Raw genomic sequence first — 18,773 nt, 5'->3', positions numbered from 1 at the left:
AGGTGAAAGGGACGCTTTCTGACCCCTTCCCCATAAGTGACGGGACAAGACAGGGGTGCCCCCTGTCCCCTCTGATTTTTTCCCTCACCCTAGAGCCACTTCTTAATAGGATACGACAACCAACCCCGACATTAAGGGGCTCACAGTGGGGCCGACAGAACACAAGCTTTCGGCATACGCCGATGACGTTCTATTTTACGTCACAGAGCCGTTGGTCTCACTTTCCAACATCATGGCGGAACTACGAAAGTTCCACTCCCTTTCCAACTTTAAAAAATTAATTATAACAAATCCGAAATTCTCCCCCTAGCTATCCCCCCAGCGATGCGCTTTCTATTGCAAGCATCCGTTTCATTTACATGGTGCTCTTCTTCCTTAAAATACTTGGGTATTGACCTGCCTACTAAATATGCACAATTATATACGTGTAACTTCGCTCCCCTAATTAACAAAATTAAAGCAGATCTTTCGCAATGGGATTGGACCACCTTTTTGTGGATGGGCCGAGTCAGTATCCAGAAAATGAATGTGCTGCCAAGAATCCTGTTCTATCTTTAGATGGTGGCTATAGCACTTCCCAGATCTTTGTTCTCAGCTTTCAACAGTCTGTTCATAAGGTTTATATGGCAGGGTGGGGCGCCCTGTCTGGCCCTCCACACACCGCAGCGTCCAAAGAGCTCTGGAGGAATGGGTGTCCCATCAATACGTGGGTACTATGAGGCGGTTTCCTTACAGAGGATCCTTGACTGCCAACATCATACTGCAACAAAATCCTGGGTACCCCTTGAAAAGTTCCTAGCTGGTCGCAACTTGTCACATGCCCCATGGCTCCCCCGGGACTGCCGTGGCCTCTCAGACTTTGTGTCCCCGATCTATGTCCAGCTGCTGAGAATATGGGATATGCTGAATACACGGGAACAACTGTCGCAACCGGTATCCCCACTCGCACCTCTAGGAGGCTTCCCCTGGTTTACTGCGGGGGAACATCTCCCCTATTTCAGCATGTGGGCAAGGGATGCGGAGACGCAATGTGGGAGGTTCATACACGAACAAGGCCTAGTCTCTTTGGACTGGCTGCGTTCCCAATTCGGCCGCTTCCCGATGGACTCTATAGACAATTACAACACTTTATCAACAGCCTGCCCCAATGTTTCAGACCACCTTCCTCTATGACCCCGTTTGAAAAGCTATGTAAATCCGCCGATCCCATTCCTCACTCTATTTCAGTGCTTTATGGGATGTTGCAGTGTGCGGAATCCCAAGGTAAGCCAATATACATACGAGAGTGGGAGAGAGACCTGCAGCATACGTTCACAAAGACCCAACTGGACCATCTGTATCAGTTGACTCACAAGAGCTCAGAGGATACTAAGATGCTAGAAAATAGATTTAAGCTACTGACCAGATGGTACAGAGTTCCAGTGTCTTTGGCTAGGATATATCCAACAGACTCGGCTGTATGTTGGAGAGGTTGTGGGCTCTGGGGCACCTTCCTACACATTTGGTGGGAGTGCCCGCTGCTGCAGCCTTCTGGCACAATATCAGGACACAGATAAAAACTATATTAGATGTAGGTCTTCAGGATTCTCCTATGGAGTTCCTGCTGCATTTTCCATCCATTCCTCTAAGTCTATACCGTAAATCAATTCTCCCACACCTCTTGAACGCTGCCCAGCGTCTGATTCCCATATATTGGAAGTCGACCCAGATACCGGGGCGACCCGAGTGGATACGTCTACTCAATTCTATCATGGCGGCGGAGGAGTGGATGGCAAAATGCAAAGATAGGTACGATAAATTTTATGCTATATGGGCCACCTGGATACATTATACGTCTTCCAAAACTCAGATATCGTTTGTCGCCACTCTAAGGCAAACAGTTTAGCGGATCATATATGCTTGCAGAGGATGAGACCATAGCATCCCAATACCCCAAAAAAAAAAAATTGGATGTTAGTTGATGACCCAAGCTTACAGCTGTTATGCTAAATGATTAATCCTGGACATGCCCACCTTTTCCCATCCTTCCTTCCCTTCCTTGTTATTTCCGGGTCATGCTAGATGCAACAAGTAAAGTGCTGCACCCCATTAATTTACCATAACCTTGGTTAGTGTCTAAGGTTCCTGCATTGCAACCCCACCTTGAGTCGGGCACAATTTGATGAAGTCATATGAGGCGAAATGTCTATATGTATCAGGGACCCTTTCTATGCATGTCGGAGATTCCGTCGGAATGTTTCCTATCAGAGAGTTTTGTCGGATATTCCGACTGTGTGTGGTCTGCATCGGACTGTTTCCGTCGGAATATCCGACGGACCAACTTTTCCAACTTACCGGAAATATTTTCCGACAAAATGCTCCGATCGGACATACTCTGATCATGTGTAGCCTACTCCGACGGACAAGGTGCCACGCATTCTCACAATCCAATTCGGACACGGAAGCGCTCGCTCAAGTAAAACTACTGCTCGTAATCGATATAGCACATCGTCACGCTGCAATGTTAAAAATTCTTTCATGAAGCTCATTCTCTCGTTCTTTACAATGCTGCAAGAAGGAACTTCTTTTGATGTTCATAGTCACACACACTTCTCCTGAACGTATTTCCTGACTCTTTTTTACTAATTTCAGCAATACAATTTTTGAATGCGTCACATCTACACAATTTTAATTTTTATTTATTGTTTTTTGGGTGAATCTCCTTTTTTGACATTTTGCTCATCTTTCCATTTTTTGGGGTGTGTTTTGTGTGTAAACTTACCACAACAACATTATTATATTTTTTCTATTTTCTTTTTCTTTTTTAATCTACAGGAGGTTGTTTAGTGTTGGTGCCCCTTGTTATTCATTTCACTTTGTATTTTTGAAATGTACCTGCCTGCTCACAAATAAACGGTCCTTTTGGAAGGAAAGCACATATGCAAGTATTTCTTCAAACAAAAAAAACCTTAATTTAGGTCTCAGACAACTAAAAAGAGGGAGGCAGCGCTGGAGAAACTTGTTACTTTGGCGCAGCCTTTGGCCCCCAGGGCAGACATGAACTAATTAGAAAAAGAAAAATTGGTGGCCTGAGGAGTACATATCTCAGGGAGAGAAGTCTGGTCCAGAAGTCCTAGAGATCAGGAAAATCAGATGCCATCTATGTCCCCAGGATGTGGTTCTTCAAGAGGCTGCATCTTCTTTCAGACCAGACTGAACCCAGGCCATCACTCTCTCGTCTTCCTTAGGCACTTCCTATCAGGCATCCTTCAAGGCTGTGGCTGGGCTCCTGTAGTTGTGGCAGGAGGAGGAGAAGGAGGGCGTTGGTCGACCTCCTGGCTGCCACTTGCCACAGCCTCCCCCCGACAGAGGTCTTCCTGTGTATGAAAATGGGATATAGTTTTAGTTTTTTGCTTATCAATCACACCATTTTTAGCTCATGACTTTTGCAAATTGAATGTTACCAAATAGAACAGACTATCATTCTGAGCCCAGCATTTTTCATTCTCGTCCCAATCATTTTTGGTCACTACTGTCTATTGATATGTAAACCACTTTGTTAAATCACAACTTACTGATCAATAAGAACATCTAGTTAACATCATTAAATGTACCACAAGAAATATGTTCAACAATGCAATACCTGTCTCAAGCTGAGCCCCACCACATGTTGTTGCCTGGAAGGCCCAGGTTGGACGTTGGAAGCCTCAGCTGGGGGTGAAGGAAGCCTTGAAGGAAGACTGGAGAGTGGTGGCCTGGGTACCCCCTGGTCTACCAGAAAATGCAGCCTCTGGAAGTAAACCATCCTGGGGTAATAAATGGCATCTGGATCTCCTGATCTCAAGGACTCCAGGTGCTTCTTTCTCTCCCTGAGATATATACTCTTCATTACACCAATTTTCCTCTTCACATAGGCCATGTCTGCCGTGGGGACCATGATCCGCACCAAAGAAAGAAGTTTCTCCAGTGCTGCGTTCCTCTTTCTTCTGTCGTGATAAAACTGGTTGTTGATCTGCCACAGGCAGGGCATCTCCCTGTACAGTTCCAGGAATAGACCCATAAAATTGGGGTTTTTGAATGGATCCATCTTCTCTGCAAGACACAACACAAGACAAACCCTAAAATACTAATAATGCCATGATAAACCCTCCTAATCTTGTCCCAACATCGGCCTAGATAGAAGCAGTCTAGTCTAGTGATGTACCAAGTTCAAAATGTTACCTTCGTTTGCACGATCGTCGCGTCAGCTCTTCACTCTGTTCACAGATTGTATGGACGACACACGCGTGTTGCATTTTATATACAGTGCGCATGCGTGAAACTCCGCCCGCCCCTGACATTCTTTCTAGACTATTCCCCGCCCCTACGCTTTCGGCGCATTGGGGAGAGCACATGGCGGAGAGAACGCAGGTGCGCAATCAGAGTTCCACTAACGAGGAGGAGGGTGAGGAAAGCCCGGAGCCTGAAACGTCCCAATCCAGGAAGAGAAGATTTAAGGCCTCAAATATGTCTTTTGTAGAGATGTTGGAGATGGTGGACATATTGAACAGGACTGACTATGATGGGAAGTATGGACCTTACCCAAACCCAAATATCAGAAAGGCCAAGATCATGACTAAAGTTGTGAAGAGTCTTCAGAAGAATTTTGGGGTATGCTGATCCAAGGATCAACTGAGAAAATGCTGGTCAGACCTGAAACTGAGGGAGCATGATCAGTACAGAAGGATCAAGCGTGTTCTTCAAAAAAGTAAGTAGTTGTCATGTGTTCATATCATTATTCTTGCTTGCATACTGCTCCATGTGCTTTGATTTCATGTTGTGCATTTTAAAATGGCCACTTTCAAGTTCATGGTTTCATTCGTTCGTAAGAAACATCATTCTGCAGGTAAGTATTCCAGCTTTAGAAAGTGTCCACAATAATGTTCTCACCGTTGAACTCGGCCAAAAAACACAATTGTACAACACTTCCAACCAATGTTTCATATTCCTATTTCTGCCCTCTGTGTGCTAATTATTCTTTTTTTACATTCTCCTAGGGGAGAGAAAACTCGGGAAGTCTGAGGACACCAGGGACCCCACCCCTCCCAAAGAAGGCAAAATTCCAAAACCAGAAGCAGAGGAGCAGGAGGAGGAGGAGAAAGGAGAGATCGTTGAAGTTGGAGAATTTATCACCACAACAGATGAGTGTCGGAGAACACAGCTTCCGTTAAGCTCATCAATGTATGTCACCATATTTATAATACATGGTGTTTTTTTTGGCTTTGTTTTGTATGTGATGTGGAAGAAGAATCCCATTTTACCAGTGAAAGTGCCCAGATCCTGATTGGGGAGATATGGGGGTGCAATCGGGATTTCGAAAATATACAGCAAAACATCAATGATGTTAAAAATAAAATGAAGAACATCATTGATGTTTTGGGGAGAGTGTGAAACAGCCCAAACTAGCTAGGGTTTTATTTTTTGGCTTTTAAACCACACCTTTTGTATTTTTTGTAAATCCAAATTTGGAAGATGCACAGAGTGTGTCAACATGCACTATCTCCCATCATGGGGGATCAATGTACGTGTTTTGTGGAAAGTGGCTGAGATGAAGGGGTTGCAGCCCCAAAACATGTACATTGATCCCCCATGATGGGAGATAGCACATGTTGACACACTGTGTGCATCTTCCAAATTTGGATTTTCCAGGGGTAACACCCCATGTGATGAAGGCAATATCAGCCCAGTTTGTACATACTCATGTCTGATATTGTCTTCACTTTTCAAAGTTGAACTTTGTAAGTTCCTGTGTTCTGTATGTTACGCTTTGATACATGCCTGTTTACACAAAAACACCAAGTAAACAAAAAATACCTGAAATAATGTTTTTGATACACCCAATGTGTTGGTTTGTTGTAAAACCCTTTTCTAAACGCACATGTGAGTGTGCTTTGATTAAAAATTTTAATTATCAACAATGTGTGGCTTCCTTTTTCATTGCGCAAATGATGTATTTGGAGTAAAATTGTTATTTTCGGTGACAATGGGTGTTATTTACTAAAGGTAACTCCACTTTGCACTCCAAGTGCAGTTTCAGGTGCACTTTTGCAGTGCACTTGTAGTGCATAGTGGATGTGCCTTTAGTAAATAACACCCACAGTGATGTGTTAATTTTCACAATCATGCCATTTTCCTGCCATGGTTCTAAAAATGAGCACGATTTTGGTCAGTAATGCACTACATACATTAGTTACCAAAAACAAGGTGTGTATGTAGCAGACCCACAACATAATAAGCTTTTCTGAGGAAGAGACTGTCCCCTCATCTCGCTCAGAACTTGGGTTTGCACTGTTGGTGAAAAAGGCACAACAAGAAAAAACATAAATTTACTTAGGAGACACCTAAAACCAAGCCAAGCAGTAAATATAAACAAATATTGGAGTTTCAAAGAAAAATGTATTCATAAAATGCCGCTCAGACATTGTCTGGCATATCAATGGCCCCCCTACCCACAAAGTAGTCCACGTATTGGGTTCTAACCTCACGGGCGCTTTGGGGGGGCAAGCCAGGATGAGCAGCTTCAAGGCCCGTGAGGTTATCATTTTCCAGCAAGTCTGCTTCTTGGACAACTGAGACCGCATAGTTTGCAGAATGTCTTTTTAGGAAATTGTGAAGAACACAGCAGGACAGCACAATGTGATTTAGTTTGTATTCCGCCATGTGGATAGGCGTTAAAAAAAGGCGGAACCGTCTGGCCAGTATTCCAAAGGTGTTCTCCACCACTCTTCGGGCTCTGGACAGGTGGAAATTAAAAATCCTCTGGTGCGGGGTGAGGGTCCTCATCGGGAAAGGCCGCATCAGATGGTTTGCCAGGGCAAACGGCTCATCCGCGACGAAGACGAACAGGAGTCCTTCCTGATTCTCCTCTGTGGGTGGCAAGCCCAGACTGCCACTCTGGAGACGCCAGTAGAATTCCGTCCGTGAGAACACTCCACCATCCGTCCATTTTGCCCCATGTCCACATACAAAAAGTCATAGGTCGCAGACACCACCGCCAACATCACGATACTATGAAACCCCTTGTAGTTAAAATAGTACGACCCCGAGTTGGGTGGTGGGATGATGCGGACGTGCTTCCCATCAATTGCACCTCCACAATTGGGAAAGTCCCAACGACTGGCAAAGTGGGAGGCCACAGTCTGCCATTCCTGTGGCCTTGAAGGACACTGTGGAGTGAAACAAGACCAAAAATTTGTAATTTTACAAATGAACATTGCAAGCAGATTAGACACAAACATTTTTGGCCAAGATTAGTATAACATTTTGGGAACTGAGTATTTAAAGCCTAAAGTATAAGGTCCCCTTATCAGAGTCACCACCCCCCCATCCCCCCCATCTGATGGGCCCTTGCTAATAAATGAGGGGGGGATGATTTGGACAGGTAACCCTCTCCACTTGATTGAGAGCTGAATGCCTAAATAATGTGTGATACTTTGGAAAGCCCCTCCTTACTTACACTATTGGCAGCCCACCGGACAGGCAATAAGTGTCATAATACCAAAAAGAAAACAAAATGGAAGCACATTTTGACATTCTGCTATTACATAGCAAGATAATAATAGGGTAAAAAAATTAAGGCCCTTGTACTACATGCTTTGGTGAATTCATCCATAAATGTAACCATAAAAAAGGTAGATATAGTGTGTATTGGGTTTAGTAAAGTCATCAGATAGAGGATTGCTAGCAGCTGAGCTAGCAGTTGGGGGGGCGGGGGTTCCTAATGAGTTTGGCACAACCAAAAAAAAAAAAGACGGTGAAAAATGGGGTCCATCATCCGGAGCTAATTCCTGAAATCATCAGGATTATTCTCCCGGATCTCACGGAGCAAAGGCATGTGCGAGAACTGGTCACGCTGGCGCAACCAATTCTTGGTCCACAAACGCCTACCCTCCCTGTTCATGGACCGGGCTTGTGTCAAAGTAAGAACCCCAACACGAAGCCCCTGCACAGCACAAACTCTACAACGAGTACGTAGACGAAACATGGTTTGAAAACGGTCGGCTGGTCAGAACGGACAACAGAAAGCGCCAATAAACAGCAATCCCTGAAAGAACGAACTGAATAGCAGAAGCAAGCAGACAATAAGCAATGCAAATCAAAGCGTACTATACCAAGATATAGTCCACAATGAGAAACAAATATTTACTGACTACACGCACTGATTATCAGATACGCAAAGACAAGCAGAAACTGAAGAGCAGTAGCGAACTGAATCACAAATCTGCCTCTCACCAAACTTCTACTAACACGCGATGCACACGAGATCAGCAGAAGGAGCCCAAAGGGTGCTGGACGTGGTGCTGAACTTCCCTTTTCTAGTCCCGCCGTACGCGGCTTACATCACCGCGTTCTTGGCAACCGGATATTCCGACAACTTGGTCCGACCGTGTGTATGCAACATCACTTCCGGTGTGTCCCTGACTATTCCTGTCTGCTTGTGGCCCCGGCCTTGGTTTTGTCCCTTACCATCCCTATCCTCCTGTTGCCTACTGTGGGTGTGAGCTGGGGGACCCTGGGGGACCTGCTGGCTCTTAGACTCCGCGCCCCAGGGAATCTTACGCTCTAACCCCGGTGGGACCTGTCTCCTGTCCGCAGCAGTCAGCCGTAGGGTCCACAACCTTGCGGTGCACTCCTGATCCCTACGGTGTGCATCTGTCACCTGGCCTCAAGGTGACCTGACAGTTTGATCAGCCATGGACCCGGCTGACGTGCCGCTTCCTGCAGATGATCCATTGCAGAGCTTAGTTCGCAGACTTGAGACCCAAGAATCGCATCAGACCCAGGTGATGTGATTCCTTCAGGATTTGGCATCCCGTGTTGAATAGGTTCAGGCCTCATTAGGACCCCCGGTTCAACAACCTCAACCACTATCTGCTGCTGCAACTATCGCATCAGTCGCAGCCACACATTCATTACAGCTACCAGCTCCGGCCCGTTTCTCTGGGGACTCCAAGGCTTGCAGGGGGTTCCTTAGCCAGTGCACAATTCATTTTGAACTTCAGCCCCAAAACTTCCTTTCCGATCGGGCAAAAGTAGCATATATTATATCCCTCCTGTCCGGCGAGGCACTAGCTTGGGCTGCCCCTCTGTGGGAACTGAATGATCCAGTGGTTTCTAGCCTGTCTGATTTCTTGAAACTTTTTCGGAATATCTTTGAGGAACCGGGTCACGTCTCCTCAGCGGCTAGCGCTCTTTTACGTCTTCGTGAAGAGTCCGCTTCTGTGGGACAGTATGCTCTTCAGTTCCGTATCCTCACAGCTGAATTGAGCTGGAATAATGAGGCCCTAGTTGCAACCTTTTTACATGGCCTCTCTGATAGAGTGAAGGAGGAATTGATGAAACTGATCTGGACAGTGTCATCACCTTGTGTAACCAGATCGATATTCGCTTTCAGGAGAGGGCCTTGGAAAAAAGATGCCAGCAGTCTCCATTCTTTGGGCAGCCTGAGCTCCCAGTCCCTTCTCTTTGATCTGAGGAGCGCCCCTGCCTGTTGAGGAGCCTGTGCAGCTGGGCCGGACAAGGTTGTCTCCCGAGGAACGCGCTAGGCGCAGAACTCTGGGCCTATGCCTCTATTGTTGGGCCAAGGGTCATTTCCGTGACACTTGTTCTCTTCGTCCGAAAAAACGCTCAGGGCTAATACATCTGGAAGATGGAGTATTAGACCCTGAAATATCACCTTCACCTTCTCGTCTTCTCCTTTCTGTGTTGCTTCATGTCGGTGCTTCCTCTCATTTGGTCTCAGCACATCTGGATTCCGGAGCTGCTGCCAATTTCATGGATTGGGAAACTGCATCCTCCATGAGACTTACCCTTTTGCTCCTTACAACACCATTGATGGTCTTGGCGATTGGTGGCACTGTTCTCCCAGGGGGCCCTATCCGCTTCCAGACCCTTCCTGTTAAGATGTCAGTAGGGACACTCCACCAGGAGTGGATATACTTCCTTGTCTTACCTAAAGCTTCATCTTCTATCATATTAGGTCTTCCTTGGTTATGGCTCCATTCTCCACACGTTGACTGGTCTGCTGGACAGATCCTGGCTAGGGGTCCCTCCTGTTCCTCTTCCTGCCTACTCAAGGGTACCTCAAAAGAGAAATTTCCTGTTACCACCATCCCAGTATCTTCTGCTCTTCCCGCTGTATATAGCGATCTCTGGGATGTGTCCTGCAATAGTCGGACTGATGCACTCTCTAGGTCATGTGGTACTCTGGATGAGCGGCCCACCTATGAACCTGAGTCGATCATTCACTCCAGTTCGCATAACCATTTACCTTTGCCTGTCCCTAATCTCCCTGGGACGCACAGCCAGGCTAACTTGTCTGCAAGTTCCACAGTTGCTATGCCCTGTGGTGCGATTGAGATGGTCGCTACACCTGACAATATTAGTCAGTCGGCCTCTGCACCAGTTATGCCAGTCCAGCCCATGCCCAATGATCTTCCTGCTTCTTGTTCAGGACCTTCGGTGACCCGGCCTCACCCTACTGCTACTATGTCCGTTCAAACCCGTTTAAGAGGCTCAATCCATCCTTTGGATAGACTGCCACATTCGGCCAGGCGGGGTTTTCAATATTTTTCTCAGGGTTCTCTGCATTCTGTTTGTGTTTCAGCTATCCAGCTTGACTCTTGTGACATGTTACCTTCTAACCAACCTGACCTCTGGGTTCCACTGACCTCTGCCCAGTCTGGTGGTCCTCTTCTAGATGCCCAGCTTATCTTTAAGGGTCTGGGGGACCCTGCTCAGGCTCCTGATCTTCTCATGCCCTTATCCATTCCTAAAAAGCCTTCAGTCCTCAAGTCCTCTCGTCCTCTTCCTACCTCGGTTCCAGTCTCTGAGGATAATCTAAAATACGAGGTTAGTCAAGTTTTGGATTCCCGGCTGCGTAAAGGCATTCTTCAGTACCTCGTACATTGGAAAGGGTTTGGCCCTGAGGAGAGGTCTTGGATCACTGCATCTGAGGTCTTTGCTCCTAGTCTGTTGAGGAGGTTCCATCTGGAGTTTCCCTTTAAGCCTGGACCCAGGTGGGGGAGGGGGAGGCCTCGTAAGAGGGAGGGTACTGTCATGGTTATGCAATAGAGTTGGTCTGCTTACCTGTTTCCATGTGTTCATCTCTAGAGACCAGCCGACCCTTACCTGACTGCTTTTGTAATCCATCCTCTGGCATGACTCCACCCTAGCTCCTATCAGAGAACTCTATATTAACCTGTGCACTGCAGGCCATCCCTGCTGATCAACCATTGTGTATTCCTTTGTGTGTTAGCTTCCTGTTACCTGCCGTGTGCTCTTCTGTTGTTCCGTTACCGACTTTGGCATGTCTTTGACTATCCCTGTTTGCCTGTGATCCTGACCTTTTGGCGTGTCCCTGACTATTCCTGTCTGCTTGTGGCCCGACCTTGGCTTTATCCCTCACCATCCCTATCCTCCTGTTGCCTACTGTGGGTGTGAGCTGGGGGAACCTGGGGGTTGCGACCTGGAGCCAGTTGCAGGTAAGTCCATCCTCACCACTCGAGGCTCTGGTGAACACCTGCTGGCTCTTAGACTCCGCGCCCCAGGGAATCTTGCGCTCTAACCCCGGTGGGACCTGTCTCCCGTCCGCAGCAGTCAGCCGTAGGGTCCACAACCTTGCGGTGCACTCCTGATCCCTACGGTGTGCATCTGTCACCTGGCCTCAAGGTGACCTGACACTCTCATTTCTCTGCAACCCGACCTTCTACCCAGCGTTTGTTTTAGCAGCCACATTCTGTCTTTGTCCCCATTAAATTTACCAAAAATGACATCTTACCACCACCAAGGGCTTTAAGCCCTTCACACAATTACAGGAACACAAGCAGCTTCTGAACTCTGAAATATCTTGCTACAGATATCTACAGATTAGACACTCCTACCAGACCAAAACACAAACTACAACAGACTTTGGTAAACTGACTATTTTTGAGAAATTATGCTCCACTGACCCACATGTGAAGGGTGTGATCACACAGCTTTATGGCACTATGCTATCTAGTTCAAACACTGCCCCCTGGAGTTGAATCTCTCCCTGAAGAAAGGTGATTGGTCAGAAATATGGCTGGTCATCCGTAAGTTGTCACTGAATATTGCGGAATTGGAAATGATTTACAAAGTGCTATCCAGGTAATATCTTGTTCCAACAAGAATAGCGAAGTAAGTTCCGGGTTACCTATCCTCTTGGTTTTGAGGCTATGGAAAATTCAACACATACATATTTGGTGGACATGCCCCTTAATACGGTCCTTCTGGGTTGAGATCTTCCAAATACTTTTTCTGTTTGATGTTGCCCTGCAACCAGACCCTCAGATTGCCCTTCTCCCCGGACGCGTTTCGACCTATGGGTCATCATCTGCGGTGGCAAGATGCAGATGATGACCCATAGGTCGAAACGCATCCGGGAAGACTCTACCACTGCTTATTTCTTGTGACATGTCTATTTACAACCATGGAAATGTGAGTGTAATATTTTATTTTTATTAAAAAAGGATTTAAAAAAAAAAAAACGTTATTACACTATTTTGGCTTTATCCTTCCATCCCCTATGTCCGAGCTGATGCCGGAGTTGTCTCTCTAAAAAACGGTGACCATATACAGTCCACTATACCGTAAAGATCACCCATCCTGCGATCCATGGAAATATGGAATGCTGAATCCAATGTCTCAGTAGTTGGAATTACAAGCCATTTTTGACCCCTTAGACATAAGTCTATCCGAGTCATCTTTTTTCGGTAAGCCTGTGCTTCGTAAGGTGGTGGGAATTGCACGACGGTGAAATTGCCTATGGTTACATCACATTAGTATTTGTTGCCTTCACTACAACTAGTTGGGATTCATATCTGCACATCCATGTTCACCAATATATGGACTTGATTGTTTGTATATTCTTTTTTTCGTACATCCACGTTCACCAACACATGGACTTGATTGTTTGTACATTCTTTTGTTCTTTGTAAGATGTTATCCCCAGATTTGGGGTCATGGTTTTCAAGTAAGATATATTTACATTGACACACTTTATGATCCTTATATATATTTTTGTTTTCTGCACGTATATTGTTCACTTTTTTATGCATTTTTTCTTTGTGTCTTTTGGGTTAAACCCCTTTGAATATCACAGTAATATATGTTTAGCGCCTACACTTCACATCTTTGCAAGTTACATTAGCAATAAAATATTGCCTGGAAAACATCTACACTTTGTATCTTGGATACCAAACATAGGGTCACCCAGGTGATGATACATGTAAAAATTGAAGCCACTCTACAAGACAGGGTCCACCCTTAAGCCAGTCATAGATGGTTTGAATCTTTGCCAGTTCAGCGGGGACTGACCATGATCCAAGCTATTTGTGGACAGGTTGATTGTACCCATGTTGATCATCGATCAACTTGGATACAACCAGCATGTCAGATTTTTACATGTGATTATTGCCAGTGGCTATAGCTGCTAACAATAATCACAAAACTAACCTTGTTGATGGAGGAATCAAGCGATTTTCTTGCAACCACAAAAAAACGCACATCTATGGCCTACCATACACTAAAATGTGGCAACCATGGATCGATACATTTTTACCTACATCCTTTGACACACCTCTTTTAGCACCTTGACCCTTAAAAACGTGACCCTTCCTTTCTGCCATTCTAACACTATTGTGTTTGCTAACCCAGGGACACCCCCACTCCATTTTCTCCTACCCTCCTAGTCTTCCTTCTGACCCCATTCTGGTATAATTTGGCCCCAAAACATACTTTATTGTTTCTGTGAGAGATTGTTTATTTGCATGTAATCTGTATTGGACATAACCACCATATGTGCAATAATCGCCTTCAATTTGAAGCTTTTCAATGCAATGCTTCTTTTCTGCCACTACATGTATTTAGTCATGGGTATGGGTTGTAGGAGGCCCACTGAAAGGTGTCATGGTAGCTTAATCAGTGCACAAACAGAACAAGCGGCTACAAAGGAGAGCGGAGACTAGGCCACCAGAATTGTGGAGAAATAGCCCAAATTAGTTGATTCTTCCCTGGTTGGTCAGCAGCCTTGGGAGAATGGTCTGGAGCAAAGCAGTGGAGAGATTCTTAGGGACAAAGCAGCCGTCACCAGGTTTCTCGGGAGGAGACTGGATTTGAGTGGCACAAATTCTATCACCCAAAGGTGAGGTGAGACTAATGCATACAGTAGCCACAATGCAATCAGGAGGTATTACAGGAACAAGCACTGACTCAAGCTTGGAAGCAGAGGAAAACTGTTGCGACAGTGTGTCAGCCCTTACATTATTAGTACTGGGTAATTGAAGCTTGACAGAAAAAGAGCCAACCGCGCTCTTCTAGGAGATAAGAGTTTAGCCTCAAACCAGAATCTGGGATTCTTAAGGTCTCAGTTCACCACTCTTCTTTTTCAAAAAGAAGAAGCCACCACCAGCAGGAGACAAGGATTTGCGGATGAACCCTCAAGAAAGTGCGTCAGCAACATAGTCCTCCATTACTTTATCCTCAGACAAAGGGTAAACCTGGCCACGGTGAGGCATAGCACCAGGTTGAAGGTCAATTATGGAATCATACGGCCGGTATGGAGGCAAACTACTGGCTTGACCCTTGTCAAAGACATCACTTAATTCGTGGTACTCCTGTGGCAAGGAGGAGAGGGAAGAGGTGCACAAGACCTTAGACACTTTCTGAGAACATGTCCTACTGCATTGTGGCGACCAGGAAAGAACCTCAGCAGGAAGCCAATCAAAAGAGGGGTTGTGCCTCTGTAACCAAGGATAACCAATAACCACCAGATAATGAGGATAGGAAATCACTTGAAATTGGATTATCTCATGGTGAAGAGCCCCTACAGCCATGGTCAATGGAGCAGTCTCATGAGTTACATGGGCAGGCTGTAACGGTCTCCCATCAATAGCCTCAATGGCAAGGGGCATGGCCGGCAGCGTGGAAGATGGCCGCAGTGTGAAAGAGCTCTGGGACATCTCGGCTTCTAGTAACGGCACACAGCGACGAGGGACATCTAAAATCACCCCCATGCTAGTAGAGCATACCCTAAAGCACCAAGGAGGAGAATGAATAAATGAAAGTCCCGCGATGGACCCCGCAAGCTTGTGGAGATATTCACTACAGTCCGGAACTACCGCAGAAAAATGGCGCCGCCGCAGTATTATGGACTGGATACAGAGGCAGGATCATCCTCCCACAGATCAGGGCAGGCAAGTAGCCAAGTCTCCCCTTCCCACAGCCCCCAGAAGTCCAGAACCAGGCTGGATCCTACACTACAAGGCACGGATGTAGAAGAGGGGTGGAAACAGCCTCATGTAGGAGACAAGAGATCCAAATGACCCCATAACACAGTTCTCAACTACAGGCCAGCCTATTGTGGACACCACCCTTAAGAGTATGATAGTGCCTCTCCGCAGCACTATCAGGGCTGGGCTCAGCCCTTCCTTCTCTGAGCTGGCCGCTCAGCTGTCGACTAATTGCCAGCTCCCATCTCTCTCCACAGTTACTCAGCTGTTGATGATCCTGATTGTCAGTACTGCCTACTTAAGCCATCCAGTCCAGAGGAGCTCTTCCTTCGCCTTGGTCACATCACAAGAAACTATCTCCTGCGTTCCTGTTTAAAGACTGGCTTTGCTGACATCCCTTCTGGCTCCAGATCCTGCTTGCTGTTCCACTACTTTGATCCCTGGCTTCTGGCTTGGCTGACTATTCCTTCCGGTTGCTGAACTTTGGCTATGTTTTGACTACGTTTGTTGTTTTTACTTTTATTATTAAACAAGTGTGATTTAACTGTACTTTTATCTTGGTCTGATTTCATGGTTTCTGACAAGTACCTTACAGAGACATGCTGTCAGCAGTCTCCAACATAAGAGCTGAAGTGGCAGAACTAGGAGACAGGGTCGACCACATTGAAGACGAGATGGGAGAATATGCAGAGGTCCACAATGACCTGGTAGATGCACACAAAGATGCAGAAGATTCCATTATCCAACTCAAAACGAAAATTGCAGACCTTGAGGACCGCTCGAGATGCAATAACCTTAAATTTAGAGGGGTCGCAGAGTACTGATGACTACCCTACTACCAGATATCCCAGCCCAAAAAATTATTATTAACCAGGCCCACAGGCTGCCGAAAACCGCAATACCTCAAATCCCTAGAGATGTCATCGCGAGGATCCATTTTTCCCACGTGAAGGAAAAACTGCTCCAATTTTCCAGGTGAACAAATCCACTAGCAAACCCTTTTACACAGGGATTAAGCTATTCACAGACCACTCCCAACACACTTTGGCCTGCAGACAACTGGTCTCCACTACAAAAATGTTACAGGACCACAAAATCTTATACAGATGGGGCTCTCTAGCCAAAATGGAGATCACTAGAGGCAACTGACAACATGTAATCACCACACTAGAAGATGGCCTTGGCCTTCTTCGAGCATGGAACCTTCTTCCACCTCCAGATGACCAAACCTAACGACCAAACCTAACGAAGGAGCAGTAGCTCCCAACTTAAATACCTTACGACATCTCAGACATCTCAGAATTTGTTGGGGATTTCTTTTGTTCTCCACCGCTAGTCCCCTACAGCAGCACACAAATGAAGCTGTCCCTAAAGAGCTAAAGACACCCCCACCTACCGTAGAGTAGCGACTGCTACTCAGCAATCCATTGGTTTGCCCAACCATTCTTTTTTATTTACTTTTATATATTTTACCTTTTTTCTTTCTTTTTTGACTGTTCCTGTTTAGCCTGCTTTACTGCAGCAAAGTTACTTTTTTGCTGTTCTGGTTATCCGTTGCCCCTCTATGTTCTACACTTACACAGACAGAATTACTCATGTTTGTTTCTTGCAGTAACCGTTGCATTGCTAGACAAACGATAGAAGTTTTTCTAAGAAAAAAAACGTCTATATGACCCGTGGAGGTGTATGCACACTAATGAAAAAGATTATACCTACCTTTCCGGCCCCCACGGCACATATTCAAGGATAGATTTCTTTCTAATGGACCTGAACACATTACACAAAGTCATTAAAACAGATATTATGTCAATAACATGGTCTGATCACGCCCCCATCTAAATGCTATTGATAGAAGATCACAGAGCCCTTCTGACTCGTCTCTGGCGTAACAATGCATCTCTGTTCAACAACCAGGCATGTGGAGAAAGAATGAATGCTCAGCTAGATGAATACTTCCAATTCAACCTAACCCCTGATTCAAATATGTCAAATGAATAGTGTGCCCATAAAGCCTATTCTAGGGGGCTACTAATACAACATGGGACGAGGGAGTGGAAACATAAGTTGCAGTCTATTGAAACTATTCTTACTAAGATCCAAATGCTTGAACTCCACCACAAAAGTTCTCATGACCCTACTACCCTTACTGAACTAATGACACGCAGACATGAATTGAGACTTCTCGTGCTCTCAGAACATAAGAGACAGACACATAGACTCAAGGCCACCTATTTATTCCCAAGGAAACAAAGCTGATAAACTCTTAGCAAACCAGCTAAAAACATGACTCTTGAAAAACTCCACAGCGTACCTTTTGAAACCAGGTACTGACTCTAAAATAATCCACTCAAAAGATATAGCAAACTCTTTTCGAGATTATTATCAGTCCCTGTATAACTTACAGACAGACTCCAATACTACACAACCCACAGTTGATGCAATACAAAAATATTTGGACTCTCTACACCTTTCTGCCATAGCTGAAGACCCACTACAACAGCTAAATTCCCCAATGACCATGACAGAAATCTGTAAAGTGATTAAGTCCCTTCCCAATAATAAGTCACCAGGTGCGGATGGACTGTCATCTGAATAATACAAAACATTACTACCAACTTCTCACTCCACACTTCCAAATTTATTCAATGAAGCTGCAACCTTTGGATCATTTCCTGAGGAAATGGCCATCATTGTCACTTCGCCAAAACCAGGGAAGGAGCCAACAACTCCACAAAATTTCAGTCCAATTTCTCTCCTAAACACAGACCTAAAGATTTTCTCAAAAATCATAGCAAACAGATTGGCAGAAATTACAACCACACTAATTCATATGGATCAAGTAGGCTATGTAAAAGGCTGCCAAGCCTCAGACAGTACTAGGTGAATGATTGATCTCCTCACTATGATAGAACATAAGAACAGACCGGCAGCCTTCTTAACATTAGATGCGGAGAAGGCCTTTGATCGGGTCCACTGGAGGTACCTCAAAGCCACCCTTAATAAGTTTGGCATGCAAGGCCCCATATTTACTGCAATTTCAGCCCCATACTCCTGTCCCTCGGCTCAAGTGTATACATCCAATATACTAACAGATTCATTTAAGATAACAAATGGGACTAGACAGGGGTGCCCTTTATTCCCCATAATCTTCACCCTTATAATAGAACCATTTGCCGACACTATCTGACAAAATCCCCTATTTCAAGGAATTACTACTGTAGACTATGCACACAAAATTGGACTATTTGTGGATGATATTCTCCTTACCCTAACCAATGTGGCTCCTTCCCTGAGAGCGGTCCAAGATGAAATTGAGAAATTTGGAATGATAACATATTACAAAGTAAACATAACAACATCTTCTATACTACCCATTAACATTACTAAATAAGCCATTAAACCCTTAAAAGGAGAGTTCCCCAACTCGTGGGACAATAACTCAGTTGATTACCTGGGAAATAAACTAACTTCCCCAGTATCCAAATTATATGACACTAATTTCCC

This window comes from Lithobates pipiens, unplaced genomic scaffold (assembly GCF_037356315.1).
Source record: "Lithobates pipiens isolate NorthernLeopardFrog02 unplaced genomic scaffold, aLitPip1_a1.2 Scaffold_16, whole genome shotgun sequence".
NCBI classification, from domain to species: domain Eukaryota; kingdom Metazoa; phylum Chordata; class Amphibia; order Anura; family Ranidae; genus Lithobates; species Lithobates pipiens.
Note: the sequence above shows the minus strand (reverse complement) of the source record.